We start from the raw sequence: 19,485 nt of genomic DNA on the forward strand, positions 1-19,485 counted from the left end.
GTATGGATACATGGACTTTTTAAAACAACTTTGTTATACTTAGACCTAAACCCCTTACAAAGAGGGGATGGATTACTTTTCAAACTTAGCAAATGTGAATACAGTAACTTCTATTTGCATAGCAGTCCCAGTTTACAAATAAAAATTATAAAAAACTCACTGTACTACTTTACTAAAAGATATATTTATTTAAAAAACTTACAGACGTAAGCAGTCAAATATATGCAGGACTAAGCTACAATACAGGCGGGGGGAGTGTGCCTGATCTACAGAAGAATTTAAATACCTAAAATTATTGGCATAGGAAGAATGATGTATAACATTAATCCCCCCAAAGACAGGGCAGATAGTTGAACATATTCTCATAGTAAAGGCTGCCTGCCTTCACATCCTGAGGTAATCCTGAATGTAGATCTAAATCCCTACCTGCAATTGTAATGCAAAGCAATCTCAGTGCAGCATACCTATTCTATATGATAGATCAATCAATAAAAACCAAAAATAGTTGTATAAATTGATATGCACACGTTAAAAAGCCACTTAGAATTCTTCCCTGAAGAGCAGATTTAATTTTACTGTGCAAGTGAAATTACTGAGAACTGCTCTTAAGATATTAAGTAGGCTGAACAGAAAGAATAACCCCTGCATATGCTCTATTGATAAAATAATTAGAGTAATTATGTGTCTATCAAGATAACATTTTATATTAAATAAGGAACAGAATACAGAAGTACAATTTTCCTGAGCTGAAAGCAGTAGTAATGTTGGTGCTCTTCTCTAAGAGGACACGCCTTCACCTCCAATGAAACGTTGTGAAAGTGGATCTAGAAAGTCACTGTGGTACACACTAAATGGAGATAAACTACCAGGCATACACAGATGTGAAATTTTCTGTTTAATGGGAAAGACCACAGATAAAACCTTGAACTAAAATGACAGTGAAAAGACAGTTAATAAACCCAAAGCCAAACACATGCTGAAGGTGTTAAGTACTGACAGTACAGAGAAGGTGCACTGAAAGAGAGCCACAGGAACACTTCTAGGCTGAACAAAAAAGCCTTATACTTCATAAATCAATTATCAATGACCTAGACTTGATCTCCATAAATACATGGGACCTGATAAAGAAGACAAATACTACCTTCATCTGCTAGATTAAGAGGTGGACCTCAAGAATAGCTAGATTGATACTCTGAATCCATTTCAAGCTTTTAACAAAGAGGCTAATCATCCACAGCAGAAGTTTAACAAGGTTGTTTATTCATCAGAGGACATCTTGTCCAGCTTTCAAGATAAAATAATTTCTAAATCAGAATTTCTCAGAGTCTTACAGTGAATGACAACTACATGAACTGGGTTGAGATCCCCGCTCCCTGAAACTGCTTCCTGCAAGAAGTTTTTTCCAGTTTTTTACTTTATTGTTGCACTTCAAAAAAGGAGAGGTAAAAAAAATAAGTAAGAAAAAAGACGACTGAAAAAAACAACCCCGAAACCAACAACCTGGGCTGCAGAATGTCTCAGACTTCATGCTTCATTTACAGATTTTTAGAATAATCTGCATTCTGGGAAAAACCCCAAGACAAGGACTAAGTGATGCTATGCCTAAACCTACAAGAATTTGGGTGTCTGCAGTGCTCTTGGAGGAATTACAAAGTCAGTGTCCAACTCTTCTCAGGCAGAACTCTGAATTCACAGGCAAAATAAATGCATCTAAGTAAAGGCTGACACTATTACTCAAGCTCAAGTTATTTTTCCCCCGATACATGTGAAATAATTTTTGGTTTAATAAAAAAAATGGTAAAGTTCCACCTTAATTAATTAATATCAGAATTATAGAACTTCAGATTATTTAGGTTGTCTTAAAAATAAAACTGAAAATATTATTTCACATAGCCTTAAAACAAACAAACAAACAAACAAAAAACCCACAACGGAAAATAAAGTTAAATGATTACGTTTAAGTCTATTTTAATCTATCTCTATATATACCATATGCTGTGCAATCCCATAAGATTAAGTTCGGAGGAGTTCAGACGAGATCCAAACTGGTGATTAGATGAGGTTAAGGAAAAATAAGAGGCTAAAATGTAGGCATTTTAGAGGCTTTGGGTTCAGGCGGTTTCTTGTTGCTGTTTTTGAGCTTGCTTGTTTGTTTTTTAAAGCAAACATATCTGCACTTGTTTCATCCTTACCCACTGCTTGAATGAACAGAACAATCAATTACCCTAAGAACAAGTATTTTGGGATTATGTACCTATGCAAACAGACATTAAAATAATTTTTGCACCAGAGAAAGCAGATAATGGAAAAGCATTATATCCTACCGTCAAACAGAAGGCAGCCTGTGCAACTAGTATTGGGTCTTTTTTAAGCAGGAAACCCTGATTCAGTGCAGGTGTTTCAGATATTTACTGATTTAGAACAGTCTTTGAATAATAATGCAATTTACATTTTATTTCTTCTGAGTAATTACAGTGATCTACTCTGTTTAGCTCGATTCGACTTCATCAAGTGCAACAACAAACAAGAAATGTCTGCCTCAGAGACTGGGGAAAACATTTGCTTGGGTGGTTATTTGTTTTAAGGAAAAAAGGAGTACCTAGTAACATTTTCATTTCTTTCAACCATAAATTCTAAGTAAAACCATCTGCAAGGTGCCAGGCAACATTCCAAGGAATTCCCTAAAGTACTAATCATTGTATTTGCCTTGTACCTGTTGATTCATCAGCAATTCTGAACATTTAGAACAGATCACATCTAGATCAAGGTATCTGTGCTTGTGGTCTAGCCTGTTCATTGATTTTAACAGTAAGTGGGAAATTCCTAGGCCACCCCCATGAACATTTAACTTCTGAGACTCTGTCAGACCATGGGTAGACGGTTGAAACCACCACACAAGTCAGCCAGGATTTTTCATAAACCCTGCAAAAAATCCAAACAAGAATCCTGAACATCCCATGCGCTTCTCCAAGGATCTCATTCTAGGAGGGCTTTGACAACATCCAAAAATCAGGTTTACCTGCTCCCCTTCCCCCACCTGTTACCTCAACCCAGACTCTCCGCTGGGTGAAACCTGACTTCATTTATTTTCTGCTGACAATCTTTATACTTTTTTTTTCCCACCTGTAAATGTTAGCTAATTACAGCTGTGAGGCTTTCATATTATGTCATCTCAGTTATGGATAACAAGTTCCAGACACCTTTGTCTGATGCTTATTGTGCTCTGTATCATCCTTTCACTGCTAATATTACACTTTAATTATTCACATTCGGTGCATCCAGTCTGTCCTGGTGTCAGCTCGGATGGAGTTTATCTTCTTAGGAGCTAGTGCACTGCTGTGTTTTGGCTTTGATGTGAGACTTCTCAGTTCCTCAGGCCTTGCTAGCAAAGAGACTGGAGGGGCACAAGGAATTGCAAGGGGAGACAGCCAGGACAGCTGACCCGAACTGCCCAAAGAGGTATTCTATACCATGGGACATCATGCTCGCTATATAAACTGGGGGGAGGGGGGTTGGCCAGGACGGGCAGATCATTGCTTGAGGACTGGCTGGGCATCAGTCAGCGGGTGCTGAGCAGCTGCGTTGTGCACCATGTGTTCCTTTCTTCCTTTCCCTCTGGATTTTATTCCCCCTCCCACCCCACCCCCCCTTATAACTGTTATTGTCATCATTGTTATTACTGTTCTGTCATTTTTATTCCATTTGGATTATTAAATTGTTCTTATCTCAACCCTTGAGTTTTACAGTCCTTTCATACTCTCCTCCCCATCCCTCTGGGAGAGGGGGGAGTGAGCGAGAGGCTGCGTGGCACTTAACTACCAGTAGGATCATTATGCTGCTGACACCGTGAAATGGCAGATACTCCCCAAAATACATATCCCACATCTGTGTGTATGCACTTATAACAACTAAGAATGAATTATTTTTCTAACAAAATTTTCCTTTTTTTTTAGAGTTGAAACCACAATTGGTTTCAGCTGAGGGGTGAAGTAGGAGAGAAAGGGAAAAAAGAAATCCACCCCCTTTCCTATTAAGGTTTGCGAACATCATCCTGGAATTAAAACTAGACTAAGCATGAATAATATTCATCCTATTACTGCAAACAATTGATGGAAGCACTGATTCAAGACATGTAATACAGCATTTTACCCTTATAAACAGGTGTCTGATTTAGCATTGGAACTTATCAGCAATGGGCATGGGTAGTAAAGTTTTGAAACCAAGTCCACAGTGCAACAGGAGAGTAAGAAGGGAAGAAAACTGTACAAAATTATGTTTGCTGTATCAGCAACGTACAATTCAAATTTGAATCTTCCTCTCATAAAAGCAAAGTCTGGAAGATTTTATCTTTAATACAGATTCATTCCTGTCATTTTGTAATTACTCTTCAAGCTGTCTTTATGCTTCTAAGTTCCTTGAATTGTCATTAGCTAGAAATAAAGAATGAACTTATTTCCATCATCCCCATCCCCAATTCTTTTAAGAACCTTTGCTCCCTCTTTCAATGAGACTTCTCAAAGCACTGAAGCCCTGTCCTGACAACTGCTGTAAGATTTGCAAAGTCATCCTTCTAAAAATGGGAGTCCCTATTCCTTTTTCAGAGCTAGAAAGCCTTCAACACTGCATTGTCTAACATGCTATTCTTTCCCTTCTGTTATTCATTACCGATTTGGCTGATATTGCAATATTTTGTCCCCTTTGCTCTTGATTTGTTTGGTCTGGTTCCTCCTTTTCATAAAGGAAATCGTATTTTCTGTTCCATCATGGCAATGCTGCAATAGAACACAGTTTTCTTTTGGTACTATGATGTGATAATTTTAATATTTTTGTTACCATAGTAAAGTTCTCAACTGACAGATTTTAAGAAAATTAATAAAGGAACAGTTGTGCCGCTAATTCAGTCAGCTCTTCTCAAAAAAAACCCAAAATAATGTTCAGGTGAACTTTTAGCTACTCAGAAGTATGATTAGCTGGGACACAGAATCACAGAACGGTTAACGTTGGCAGGGACCTCTGGAGGTCACCTGCTCAAGCAGGACAACCTAGAGCTGGCTGCTGAGAACCAGGGACAGATGGCTTTTGAGTATCTGCAAGGATGGAGACTGCACAACCTCTCTAGGCAACCTGTGCCAGTGCTTGGTCACCCTCACAGTAAAGAAAATGTTTTGTGATATTCAGAGAGAACCTCCTGTATTTCAGTTTGTGCCCAGTGCCTCTGGTCCTGTCACTGGGCACCAACTGCAACAAGCCTGGCTCCCTCTTCTTTTGTAAGCTCCTTTAAGGTATCTATATACATTGATAAGATCCTCCCTGAGCCTTTGCTTTACGAGGCTGAACAGTCCCAGCTCTCTCAGCCTTTCCTCATCAGAGAGGTGCTCCAGTCCCTTCATCACCTTCATGACTCTTCACAAGACACCCTCCATACCTGTAAGGAACCAAGAAGCCCAGAGCAGGACTTAGTGCTCCAGGTGTGGCCTCACCAGCACTGAGCAGAGAAGGAACACCTCCTGTGACCTGCTGGTAACACTGAGCAGAGAAGGAACCTCCTGTGACCTGCTGGTAACACTGCTCCCGCGGCAGCCCAGGACGCCATTTGCTGCCTCTGTGTCACAGGCACATGCTGGCTCGTGGTCAACTTCGTGTCCACCAGAACCCCAGGCCCTTTTCTACAAAGCAGCTTTCCAGCCGGGTGACCCCCCAGCAAGCATGTTCTGGGGCCTGGGATTGCCTTTCCCACTTGTGGGTTTTGTAGCCAGGAGACATTTCTAATGCCAGATGACAGCTTTTCCAAAACATGACACGAGTTAACTGGAGTGGTTTTCAGGCAATAACTATGGAGCGGTGAAGCACGGCTTAAGTCCATAACTTAACTTCTCAGCTTCCTTTATAGTTCAGCAAGTCCAGCTTCATTTTCACATAATAAATGGGCTACCTAGAGCCACACAAACTTGATAGCCCTGCCTGTGCACTCCTCATTGATTTGTATCTCTCCTCCTTGCCCTTGCTGCTTTCCGTCTGACTACTTGCATCCTTCTAGCTGCATTCACACTTACACACAAGGTAACGTAAAACTGGAAGAATTCTTCTAGACCAAACAGTTGGAGAGGGAAATGTTACTACTATGAAGCAGGATGTAAAAAATACAGACATGCCACTAAACCCACAAACACAATCTGTGGAGAATGCATCAGTGTTCAAAGCAGAGCAGCTTTCCACTTCCCCAAGAGAACTCACAGGATTTGTCACAGCAGATCATATTGCTCCTCTGTGAAATCTGGCATGCAGCCTCCAGCACTGGCCAATACCTGATGCTACACAGAAAGTGAGCAGCAGCATATTGCACCTGGCTAATCTTGAGAGATTTGCTCTTTAATTGCTAAGCAGAGCAGAAAAGAAATTCACTGGAGTTCCTCTTGGGCTATGTAAGTCATTTTGCTTATGTTTAAATTTAGCAACACAGACTCCTTCAGGTGACACTGTATTAAATGCAGTCAATTAGAATTAGCTTCTTGCATTTAGCTGATAGAGCCAATTTAGATAAATGTTCAAGTAGCTACAAATTATATAGCCATGTGTCTCACAAACAGTTACTGATGCAACATACCTAGTCACTACATGAAAAGGTTATGTTAAGGGGTTTGTATCCGATATTCTTCCTGTAGGCAAGAGGAAAGGTGCATTCCATGGGCACAAAAGCCTGTTAAAACAGTGATCTGGGCTTGTATAAAATTACTGTCCTTAACAATAAGGAGGTTAATCTCCTTTGAAAACTCTGGAATATCCCCATGGAACAGAGTGCCACAAACAACAACAACAACAAGATCATTAGGGGTTATCATATCTGCTTCTGCAATATTTTTCTCACCTGTTTATTGCTGCCTTCCCCTCCCTCCCAAACCCCCACCTTGCCCTCAGTCTTTCTTATCTCTCCTGTTTCTGGCTCTCCCAGAGAAAACTCACAACAGATAAATTTCCACAGAAAGTATCACTCACTGTATCCTGAAATAATACTCAGGCAGTGATAAGAAACAATGAGGACAGAGGAGCCACATCCTTGTAGTGAATGGTTACAACAACTATCTTTGACAACACGATATGAAAGTCATTTATTCAACCCAACACCAACATAATGATTCCATGGAAAAAAAATGAGAACCCTTCATAAATTACTTCTTATGACTAAATTATGCCACATTCAGCTCACATTTTTCTCAAGTTATCTCATTTGCTTTACAGATTGATGATGGTCTTCATGCCCAAGCCTCCATATTCTACAGAATAAACATTTTCAACCTACTCATCAATCTGTCACATTCCTCACGTTTTATGACCCTCTTCAATTTAGTCAAACTACTTTTGTTGGCAGAGCAAGATACAGTGCAATTGGATTTCTCACCATCTGAGATAAACAAGATGGACTTCATCCTTCCTTTCTCAATTCTTTCAAGCAGTTCTGTACAGATATGATACTGCTTATAGTCTTGGTAGGCTGGGGTTTTTTTATAAGGCTAATTTTGGTAATTTTTAAATGGACAAAGATTAAATTTGAAACCAGAAGGAAACAATTAAGACTTAACACATTTTCCAGTCACTCCCACTAAGTATTTCCTGTTACAATTAGCCTTTCACCATAAACAAATCCACTGGGGACACCTGCAGCCTAGCAACTCAGGTCCTTAGACTCAGGAAAACAAAACCAAAAGGTCTTCTAATAATTGACTTTAGTTTTTTGAAATTGGCTTCAGAAGAGGCTACCAGCAAGGAGAAGACTGAGCATCCCTACTAGCTTAGGGCAATGTTATCTCACTGTGATTTTCCCCAGCAAGGTAGGGGCAGACAGTATGTGCCCAAATAAAGAGGGATTACTATTTAGCATTGGTGGTTTTATTATCATTGCCATTAACATTTTCTTAGCTGTCGAACTACTGCCTACTTTTTCCATCAAATGTTTCTAAAAAAGCCATTTATTGTTTGGTGTATTAGACATGTAGTAAACACACTGTCCAGCTCTTTCAGATGTTTGTGATCAACGGAGTACTTGATATCCAGCCCATTACAGAAAAAAAGAGCTACCTATCTTGCTTACAAAACCTCTCATTTGCAAATGCTTTTATCTACTAAAAGTAGCACTGAGATATCAAGCTACTTGACTGCACAGAGGAAAACTGAAGAAGTTGCCAGGAACCTCTCACTCATCCTCTCCAATATGGGGAATTCCAAAGGAGGGTATGGTCCTCAGCCAAATCAGAACATTTCCCATAACCTGGAACAGCCTTAGCTAGGTCATACGTACGGCTCTGGGTTTTCTTAAGCTTTAAGTGAAGAAGTTGAAAAGTTTCATATTCAGTACATCTAGTGAAATATGAATTACATGTAAAAATTAAGCCAAACTAGCTGGAAATTACAATGCAACTGGTAAAAGCTAATCCTCACATCTTCACAGGTCTGAAGATTTCTTCACAGAAATAATACCCTGTATTCTTCACCTTGATAAATTGAGTAGCAGTGCCATATATGCAAAGATAACTAACTAGCCTTTCCAAGTTCATGTCCACCCAACTTAATCTTAATTTGCATATGTTTAAATGTACAAGACTAGAAACTCAGTAGAATAGTCTAATGACTAAATGTTTACTTGTGTGTGCAATGGGGCTTTTTTGTTTTGGTTTTTCTTTGTCTGATGCAAATCATAGAGTATCTCAAGTAAGAAGGGAACCGCAGATATCATTGAGTCCAGCTCCCTCCCTGCTCCTCACAGGACTACCTAACACTGAACCATACAACTAAGAGCATTATCCAGATGCTCCTTGAACTCTGATAACCTTAGTGCTGTGAGCACTCACCCTGGAGAGCCTGTTCCAGTGACCACCCAAGTGAAGAACCTTTTCCTAATGTCCAAACTGAACTTCCCCTGATGTAGCTCAGATACTATAAGCTGATATGAGTAGACAAATTCTTATGCCTGTATAAAATCCAGAAGCCTGGTCTGAAAGTTCAGTCCTATACGTTCTTCTGTCATCAGATAGAAATGTACAGACTATCTGTCAGGAGTCTATAAAACACCATAGTCTGTATACTGACAATTAAAAACTCCAAAACACTAATGTTTCAAACCAGTGCTCGACATGGCTCAGCATCAACAGGATCTGGAAGATTACAGCTGTACAGTGCTGAATTTCCCCTTCTCCTACACTCCTCCTGACCAAAAAAAGAAAGACAACCCCAGTTCAACATTTCCAGCAAACTCCACTCCCCACCATCATTGTTCTGCTTCCCATTTTTTATGGCCATCCCCATCTCCTTAAACTACTGTTGTCAGTTTGGCTGCCAGTGTTGATCATGTCATACACCCTAGAAATGGGTGCATTCAAAAATGATGAAAAAAACAACATTAAAAAGGCAGGATACTGAAAGGAAAGGACTGTATTACCTTCTAGAAAACAGAGTATCGAGTGTCAATGTTCAAAAATTGCCTCTGTAGCTGTAGTGACTCAGACCCCAAGTAACCCTTGTTTGGAAGTTCAGGGGATCACATTTTGTGTGCATCACTTGAACTCCAGTAGGATCAGCACTAATAACCAGATGAGAAGCGAATGTTATCTTGCCTCTGCAGTGGAAAGCCACCAAAGTACAGCACTTTTCAAAAGATGTTCACTTTTCAGATTAAAAAAAGTTACTCAAGGCTTGAGACTAATTTCTTTAACACTTGGGGGAGGGTGGGGGGCTGGGGGTGTCTCTGTGTGTGTGTAGAAAAATCTGATCATAGTTACACAAAAGAACATGAGAAGAAAAACTTTCTTTATATATATCAATTATTTTACCCATTCTACTGAACTACATACTCAAATTTGTACAGACTCCTACACAGCTTTCAGGAGGTTTATTTACTTTCTGGTTGCACACTTCATCATATTCATTTCTTCGTATATAAAGACAAAGTATACTGACAGAGATCCCAAAATAATGGTCTCCATCCTAACTGCTCGTGCCATCAGAAGAGATAAGTACACCATACTCGAGCAGCTCTGCAATTGCACAGCTATCAAGGAACTGTCAGCACTGCACAAGCGGCAGAAGCTGCAAAGCCACCCTAAATTGAACCAAGGACTGAACAGGTCTCCGATTCAGATGAGTAACACTGCGGTTTCTGTATTGCTCCTCATCACCCTGCTGGAGTTCTCAGCTTTGGAGGCACTCTGTTCAGGGTAAGTGGCTGCCAGCCTTCCTCTCCTCCTGTTGCAAAAGTAACTACGGGGCACGTTCTGAGTGAACGGGCTTCGACACCGTGCAGGAGCAGCTTCTCAAACAACTGCTTCTTAATTCTGCTGCCTAGTTCAAACCATCAGTCTTAACCTTCGCCTTTCACTTCCAAGCTCCCACACTGTTTAATTCCTCTTGCATCTTTTCCCATAGTAGAAGAATTTCTAATATTCCGTGTCAGTGTTATTCAGCAATTCAACAGCTCCTTAAAAAGCTAATTTAGGATTAAACACCCATTCTGTCAAATGTTATATAACTTTTCCTATTTAAAGGCAGTATCAGTGCGAAGTAATTTATGATTTCAGATTATCAACACTTCAGAACAATGTCTTCATCATTAAATTCCACACTCATAAGCTTTCTTGATCTCCTTAATAAACTTGCTACAGATAACTTGGGAGTTCTTGTCTGGGTGGTAGTGGAAGCGAATCTGGTTTCATCATCTTATATGCACTGCCTTATGTAACTGTTTAGAGGTGTTCCCCACATCAGTACTGATGGCACCAAAACATTCAAAATTTGACTGCAGAGGGTCTGACAACAGTGCTGCTATTCACTGAACAGAGCCCAGGGGCCAAATAGTAAAAAGGAAAATGTAACCATTTTTTTAATTCTTTTTGAGTAAACAAAACTTAAGCAAGTTCTCCATAAAAGCATGGATCAATGCTCTGCCATCAGCTTCCATGCTAACCTCAGTTAACTATCTTGCTAGCTATATGTCATAGTGGCAAATCACATGCATCAAGGTCTGTACCCTAAACCAAATCTATTTCACTATCATGACATATGTGGACACCTCCTAAATCAAATCGGGCCATGTTCATGCTAATGTCCCTTACCACCACAGTTAATTCCACTGGCTGACAGAACTGAAAAACAAACTCCCCCCTGCTGCAGCAGCAGTTACGCGGACAGAGTTGCCAGTTTGCCAGCATAACTCATTCCACAAAGAAATATGAAATTGAATTTCAGTCTACAATAGATACCCCAGCAATGTTCCACTGCCAAAGACGCATCACAAAGCTTCTTCAGTTTAGGCATACCCTTAGAAGCCATTTTAGGAAAGAAATCACAACTTGGCCTTAGAAATAGATGTAGATAGTTATACTCAAGCCCCTTAGAAACACCGTACTAAAAAAGAACCAGCTTCTTCTAAAGGCATCAGTACACGCATCTTGTTCAACCTCTTTCTAAAAAAGCCTTTTCAGTAGAGCTAGGATGCTGACCCTTGTGATATAAATATGCAAAATCATCCACCCACTGAGAAGTCTTAAGGAAGGTTGATAAGAACTTCTGATTTCAATAAGCTCCCCCTGAAAGGAAAGTCACACCGAAGGCTAAATGATATCTTCTGATACATACGCTCAAACTTAATAGTATCTTTGCAAATGTTTGTGCTGCAAGCCTACACGGAAATATTTTGAGTTTGCCTCATGCCAAAAATAAATAACTGTTTCTATTCTATGTAAAAATAAAGTAATAAATAATTACATACAGAATATCTTTTGTGCTGGCAATATATATGTCCCTGCCTTCTCCCCTCTCCTTCTTCCTCTGAGGATCAAGGTACCAACTTTTGAAACTCAGTAGGGGTTTTTTGGAGTGGCTGGGCTTTTTAGTTTTGCTAGTTGGTTGGGGGTTTTGTTTGCTTTTAATAGTGTCTCATTCAAATGAATTTTGCAAATAGCAGAGGCAATCCATTGTCACGTAGCAAAAATGTTTTACTTTATTTTGGATAACCTGTTCCAGCCTCATGCTTGCAGTGTCGTGGGGAGGTGCAGGGGAAGAAGAAAGGAAAGGAAGAAGGTTGAAACACAGGCTGAAAAGTAGGCTGTACCAGTAACACCAATGATCTTGGAATAAGCAACATCACATATTCTGATAAAACAATGTTTACATTACAGTTTTAGAATTCAGAGGAGTTTCTGATACTACGCAGGAGCAAGCTGATGAAAATTATTCACATAAGAGTAACCTGTCAAATATGTAAGTTTTATGCATAATAAAGGCACATGCAAAGTAGGCAAAGACTCTTGAGTTTCTTAAAATACCATATTTTAAAGGCATTTAAAAGAGTTATTCTGATAACTAGTGTGAGGTTCTGACTGGGAAAGAATTTTCCAACTCATTTGCTCTCACAATTAATACAACATTTCATTCAAAAGTTTTGGTTGTCTGGGGTCACTTTTTTTCTTTTAATTGAAGCATTTAGACCCCAACCCCTCTGTCCATCCCCAATACTATCCATTACCTTAATCAGTTCCAGGTTTTAATCCCTGAAAAATAACTACCATTCATGGCCTTCTATTACTGAGCCTTAATTTTTCTTCCTTTGACTAACTAATGGGCTGCAAATATATGTTGCATAGCTACACTTGTATACACTGTCAAAAAAACTCCAAAGATACAGAAGATGATTTTTTTTCTTTTTCCCCGTGATGTTGTTTACAAGCTTTACAAAGGTATAGTATTAGAACAAACTGACTGGAAGGATGCAGACACCCTTTGCAGATTTAGGATAATCTGGTTTTTTTAAGATTCTTGGCAAAAAGGGGGGGAAATGGACTTGATTCTTTCTGCGTGCTACAGAAGACCATTTTTACAGGCCTTGGGGGTGGGGAGTAGCTGTAAAGAACTTTGAAGACTTCAGTTAAGACCCTGAGATTTTAATTTTGAGATTTAAAGAATATTTAAGATTTTCTCACTCTGTCTTTTCTGTTTGTTTAAACAGATTAATCTAAACTGAAGATCTGTTGAGTGCTAGTTAGCTAAGGCAATTATTCAGCCTGCATAAAGTAGGGCAAATACTCCTTAGGTAAGTCTAATTTGGAACATAAACTTGGAAGTTTTTAATTTACAAATTTATGGGCTTATTTGTGGTGAACCAATTAAATAAAGATCCTATATCCTCTTTTCAAAGAGCAGTACTTCCAAGTCGGAATGATAAAGCAATCTGGGATGGGAGCTAATTAGGTTCAGCATCTAAAAAATGCTTGAGTTCCTTCCAAAGGAGAAAATCCAGCTGTTTTCTTCATCAGAAAATAGGTCAGAAATCTATAGGCCATATGTACTAAATGTCTGCTGTAACATGTTCGAGCTTTTTACACTTCAATAACTGTAAAGTTGCATGGGGAAGGACACCCAGGTATTGGTTGTCAAACCTGTTGCCTAGTCCAAATAAAAGCTGAAAAAAGCCAAACTCCATACAGGGATTTCTTTATTTAAGCTTCAACTACACATTAATCTTTCCAACACATAGAAGACGTGGCCTGAGCTTGCATTGGTCACTCATGACTAACAACTCCATAGGCGCTGCAACACATGCCTGGAGCACCACATAGACAAGCAAGCCTCAGGAGATCTTGCTGTTGGCTCGTACAGTTGACTGGTAGTCTATTATCGACACAGGCTTAAGTGATCTACTTCTCTACTTGCTGACTGTGTCATTGTACACTGACTGTTATGCCCTGAGATTTATCCCAGCTCACAGACAAAAAGCTATCACCAAAAGCCATGTCACTGCTGTGCTCACCAAGTGACACATCCATAGAAGAAATGACTCGTTATCAATAAAATGCTGCATTTCCTTGAGAAATGTCACTTCAACTGTATGTCTACCTCAGAACTGAGCATAACTTCCGAAAGGGTATGTAAAGACTGCTCAAATGGATTAAAAATGGCAACACAACTTTATAGGTCTCAAGCCTGGAACCAGTAGTTCAGTCTGACACTATCTGTAGGCTCAAGAGCCCCCCACATGGGCCCTGGGCTACAGCTGAGAAAGACAACCCCTGTGCAAAAGGGATAAAGTCGTCACTTACTTGAAAACTCTGAAATTACAAGACAGTTTTGCAGGGAGGATAGAGGATAGAGGCATAGAGCAATAGCAGCACAACCACCTCATTATGCAAGGATTAGTGATTATACAACATTGAGTAGTGCTTTTGTTAATCAGCCAGAGATACATCACTGTATCAGGCAGCTCCACAGCAACATACCATGACACCTCTCACGCTCTCATTTTCACAGCCTTGTTAAAGGGGGAGGGGAAATGGTTTTCAGTTGGGCCCTTTCCAAATAAAATCTGAAAATGAACAGAGTAGAGCTGACACAGAGACTTATGCAGGCTTTTTAAAGACAGTTTGTATAAAAGTTATCAGGCAAAAACTGCTTCAGGTATTTTGATGAGACATGGAGACTGAAAGAAAGATGACTATAGTATTAGGAGGTGGGGGGAAATCAATACAGTCTGCTTACAGTAACCTTTACATAAAACATCTCTGATTAAGGACAGTATCTAATTTTCATACTTCAGATGGGCAGACTTTATTTTCCCCAGCAGTGCAACCAATGGGGGGCTGGGGGGCTAGGGGTGTGTGGTGAGGGTGTTGTGCACAGAAAGCTTTAACAGGGTTTTCACAAGGCTCGAAAATTTCCTAAAGTACATTATTCTAACAACTTAGAGCTCTAAACTGCTGCATCAAGTTTGCTACACAAGGTTAAGTTAACAAGCATTTGGAAAAAAAATTGTTAAAACCTGCAGTACACTTGGTTAGGGGAATAAAGCTTAGATCCAGATTTGGTTCTACTTCCTTCAAAAAATTTAGACTGAAGTTCTTCATATATTTCTCTCAAAGAAGAAATATTAGTCAATATTAAGTCACAGCACTAAGAAACCTGCAAGAGTTTTCCTCTATCCCATTTGTACAGAGCTGCAATTAAAGACTTATTTAAGCAAAAGATCTTATTAATGGGTTGTTACTCTCTATAAAATCTATTTCAGTTCAGTAGCCCTGATTAAATCCCAATTTATAAGACTGGAAAGAGGCCAAAATAGGAAATCAGTATAACTCCTTAACAACATAGATTTTTTTTTCTTTTTTAAGAGAGCAGTTCTGAAATAGATTATAAAGCCTTCTAATGAAAATCAATGGCATTTTGAAGTCAAAAGCTTAAAGCACAATCAAAGATTTAAAATTCCAAAAATGGCAACATGTGCTTCAAACTTTGATTTTCTCTTGTGTGCCAAAATTGGCCTGGATGGTTCATAAGCTTAAAGGAAAAAAAAAGTGACTCTTTGAAATGCTGCTACCTGGCCTAGACTAACAAATGGTCTTCATAAGCCCGCACGTGGAATGCTAAGTAATGTCTTCTGATAGACTACCTATCACTGATGTGAAGTCCTGTTTCCTTCGCACCTGCCTTCAGCATCCTCTCCCCGAGCACCTCCTCCCCTCGGCTGCACAGTGCCCACGGGGTGCCCCACCACATCCTTCCTCCTTGCAGCTGCAACCCTGGCAACGGGCATCAGCCGCCCGTGGGCAGCTTCACAACCCTGGCCCTGGCACCTCACCAGGGAACACTTTAAATGGGTCATGGGTCTGCTTTAGTTGTAACCACAAATATTGATAATGGTCAGGAGAGGCTCAGCAGGGTTATTTCCTATAGCTGGACACTAACTCTGCAGTGACCTATTTTCTACAGCTTAACAGAAGCTTCCTTTGCTACAGCTTAATACTGACTCTTGCCATGACGCGCTCTAACCATACTGTGCTGAAGGTCTAAGTGAAATAACCAGTTCTTGTGCAACTGCCCTGTGAGCCATTTAGAAAAGGAGCAGCTGAACAGACTGCAAATACATAAACCAGCCACAAACAGACCTGAGACTAAGAGGGAAGCCTCCCCCTCATGCAGATGGTATCATACCACCCCCAGAGAAGAACCAAGGATGCCAACCCTCCCCTGCCTCACTGTCCTCAAGGAAGACTAACACCACTGACCTCAGGACCCAGGGGGGTGTTCCATGGTTGAGCATGACACAAAAGGGATCAGTGCAAGGATGTTTATGAACAACGTTAAGCATACTGTTAATGAGGGGGTTTGAGTCCAAGATAATGTGGTATTATTAGTCCAATTAATGTGACACTTCTTGATTAGACTGCTACAACTTCAATTAGATTAACAATAAATTCTTGGCTTCACACAAAGGTGTGCTTCTTTGACCTACAAACTATATGAGGTATAGTGCAATACTTAAAACCATGACTGCCTAGCTTCTGCTTTCCATATTCACGAAGACCACATAGCCCTGTACCTTCCCAACAGTGCTCAGCTCTCCTGTTCTCCTTCCAAAGTGGTAGAGTAACTGGTACAGTATCACGAGTCTTCTCCTTGCACCTCCTCCCTGTCTGTCAGCCAGAAAAACCAACAAACACCAAAACCAACAAACACACACCACCTCCACCACCACCCATTTTTCCATCCACAGCTAGCATCTGTCTCTGATCCCAAGGTGCTGCCCAACAAGACTTTACCAGGCAAAGAAGAGATGCACACTGCATGGATGCAGTCAAATGTAATATAGGGGTGCAGTGTGTGTAGAGTGTAGATGCTTTTTTTTCATACATTCACTGCACTGAAAATGTATGAGCTTGCCTGCTTTGGGTAAACATCCTAACTTCATGAGTTCTCATAATTCTGAATGAATGAACACTGAAATGAACACCAGATACTAGTAACATATAAAGCAGATTAACTTTCAAGAACCACCTTTACCTCAGTATCAGGAACTTTATGCAGAGTGCAGAACCTAGCATCCTTCGGAGTTTCTTTTATAGAATTACAAATTTAAGAGATGAAGTAAACTGTGATAGCTCAGGAACATCATTCCTTCCTGTATCATAGCAGACCAGTAACATTAGGGTATCAGCCTGACACATAAGTAGTTCTTAATCTCTATCGAATCTCCCACCTACAGGAACAGTTAACATCTTTTACCTTTGTATCACAGATTGAATTCATATGAATGTACAGGGCTGTTCTGCAGGTAATTTACACCGCTGTGTCATCAAGGAGAAAGTTCAGTTTTCAGCTGTTTCAGACAAGTTCATTGCCACCACCCGCAATTTTACACAGGGCAGTAACACGCAGACAAATTCAAAATTAGTATTTTTTTAGGGAAATATTTGCACAGCATCAAGTAGGACCCTAAGAATTGAGTCACTTCTCATACAATTTTAGAAATAATCTACATTTTAATGTGTTTTAAATCATCAGAGAACTGTCCCCCTACACTCTTTCAGTTATTATTTGTAACCAGAGATGGATACATCGTTTTCATTCCCTGCAACAGAAGGCCCACTCTGAGAGTTCTTCCAGACTCACTAAAAGACAGATGTTAACCTCTAAATACCTATAAATACTCTTCCGCCAAACCATACCAACGCCAGATAGCACACCACATGAAATTTCACCCTCCCAAGATAATAATTTGTATGTCCGTAAGTAGGAGCTTATGAAAGAGGTGACAAAATCCTGAAGCACTTTCAACAGATAACAAACACCCTTACACCAAGTTAAAATAATCAAGACAATTCCCAGGAGAGAAAGGGGCAGCAGAATGAGCTGGAGAATGAACACCACTGAGATCATGAAAGCTTGCAGTAGCACCAGCTACAGAAAGGAAATAAAAGAACAAGACAGAGTCAATGAAGTCCTAGATATGGGTCAAATTTTTCATCCCTAGTTTTTCTCACTTCACTACCCCCCTCTTCTTTTTTCCTCCCAGTACCTTCCCAAGTGCAACTAATGAGGATGAGCAGTACACGTCTTGTTCACTACAGGCGAGTTCGGTTTCCAGCTCAGACTTTCCATCCGAGATCTCCCTTTTGGTTAATCACATGGACATAATAAAACCAAGTTCATTTGGACAAGGAGGATTTTAGTCATGGTACAAGCTTAATTCAGGAGAAGCAGCGGAAGCATTATCAATTTTAAACAGTACAGGAAATCACAGAAACATTTAGGTTAGAAAAGATCAACCAAGTCCAACCATTAACCCCGGACTGCAAAGTCTACCACTAAACCTTGTCGCTAAGCACCACCTTCTACACATTTTTTAAACAGCTCCAGGAATGGTGATTCCACCACCTTCCTGGGCAGGCTGTTCCCCTACTTGACCGTATAGCCAATAGTCATACAAAAGTTGAGGAAACTGCAATACTGCTTCCCCTCCCCCAATCTCTTCAATAGCATTGTCTAAAGCCTATGGTTTCTCCCCATTTAATTTACAAGCTTTATCCTTCTTTACTGTTACAGCAGATTAAAAAGCCTGCATGAGAGAAGGGGAAGAAAAAAAAACCACAAAGATAATCGTATACTATGGCATACAATGAAACTAACTGAAGCCCAGGCTGCTTAGATTTTTCTGTTTAAATACATCCTTTGTCTTTAAGGAGCAATGAAAAGCCTTTTCCTTAGACATAGTTTGAGGCAGATTGGATCCTCCTTGTTTTATTTTAAGATGACACCCTGTGGCAGAGCCTCTGCCCTGTCTCCCCCCACCCCCAATCCTGACCTTTATTTCCTTAACAATGCTCAAGTGACAAAAGTGATAACCAGTGGCAGCAGTAATGGCCATGTCTGATCCTGACAGCTGTATCCACAAAGTGGATTTGGGGGAGACAGATAACCACGTGATAGCCAAGGGCTAATTTGAACAATACACCCACCTAACAGTGCTGGTCAAGGTCCAACTCAAACTAAATCTGAAAGAAACTGACTTCTGTAGTCGGTGTGCAAATATGACTATGAGTAAATTATCTTACACCCTAAGTAGTGGGCAGCCCAGGGCCCGTTGTGCTCTCCTGTGTGGCACGGGCTGCACACCAGGATCTCCCCTTGAGCAGGGATGCTTCTCAAGGTTACTCCTCGAGGCTGAGAGATTCCTTGCTGCAACAGATTCTCAGTAAGTGATTAATAGCATGCTGAACTTTGAAATCTTAGCTAAGTGGTATAAAAGCTTGATTGTGCATGTATAATCAAACCTTTAGATATAAACTGTTGACCAAGTCTGAAACAAAGTCTGGATCTAGCCACACATAAACTCCCCTCAGAGAAGTTCAGAATGCAATGGGATCCTTTCTGAATCTCATGACTTAACGGGAGGGTCTCCCTGGCAGTTTTGTCTGACCCTGTCCTCTGCACAGTAAATAATCAAGCAGGCCTTGCCATCAAATCTTGATAAGCCACTGTCCTATTTACTATCAAACTTTGTTACATCTCTGTTTTATACCAAAAAACATATTGCTGCTTCTTTCTTACGAGTGAAGTGTGTCAGTCCATCCATGACACACCCTAAGTACAAATTCTAATTCTTTAACATAAATCTATCACTATGGTGTGGGTCTAGCAGCCTCCTCGATGCCACTGCTGCAAGAACAGCTC

The 19,485-nt window shown here is 40.2% G+C and overlaps 1 protein-coding gene across 8 annotated transcripts in view; it reads right to left on the minus strand.

Annotated features, from left to right (window-relative positions):
• CTNND2 (catenin delta 2) overlaps window positions 1-19,485 on the minus strand; it is a 680,231-nt gene that overhangs the window by 609,017 nt on the left and 51,729 nt on the right. The window contains exon 2 of one of the 8 annotated variants that reach the window (XM_080382080.1): window positions 4,666-4,772. The exons of the other annotated variants lie outside the window; for them this stretch is intronic. The gene's annotated coding sequence lies outside the window, so the exon portion shown is untranslated. The remainder of the gene's footprint in view (window positions 1-4,665; window positions 4,773-19,485) is intronic. 8 annotated transcript variants of the gene reach the window in all.

The sequence above is a fragment of the Falco punctatus genome (assembly GCF_963210335.1).
Source record: "Falco punctatus genome assembly, chromosome: 3".
Classification (NCBI taxonomy): domain Eukaryota; kingdom Metazoa; phylum Chordata; class Aves; order Falconiformes; family Falconidae; genus Falco; species Falco punctatus.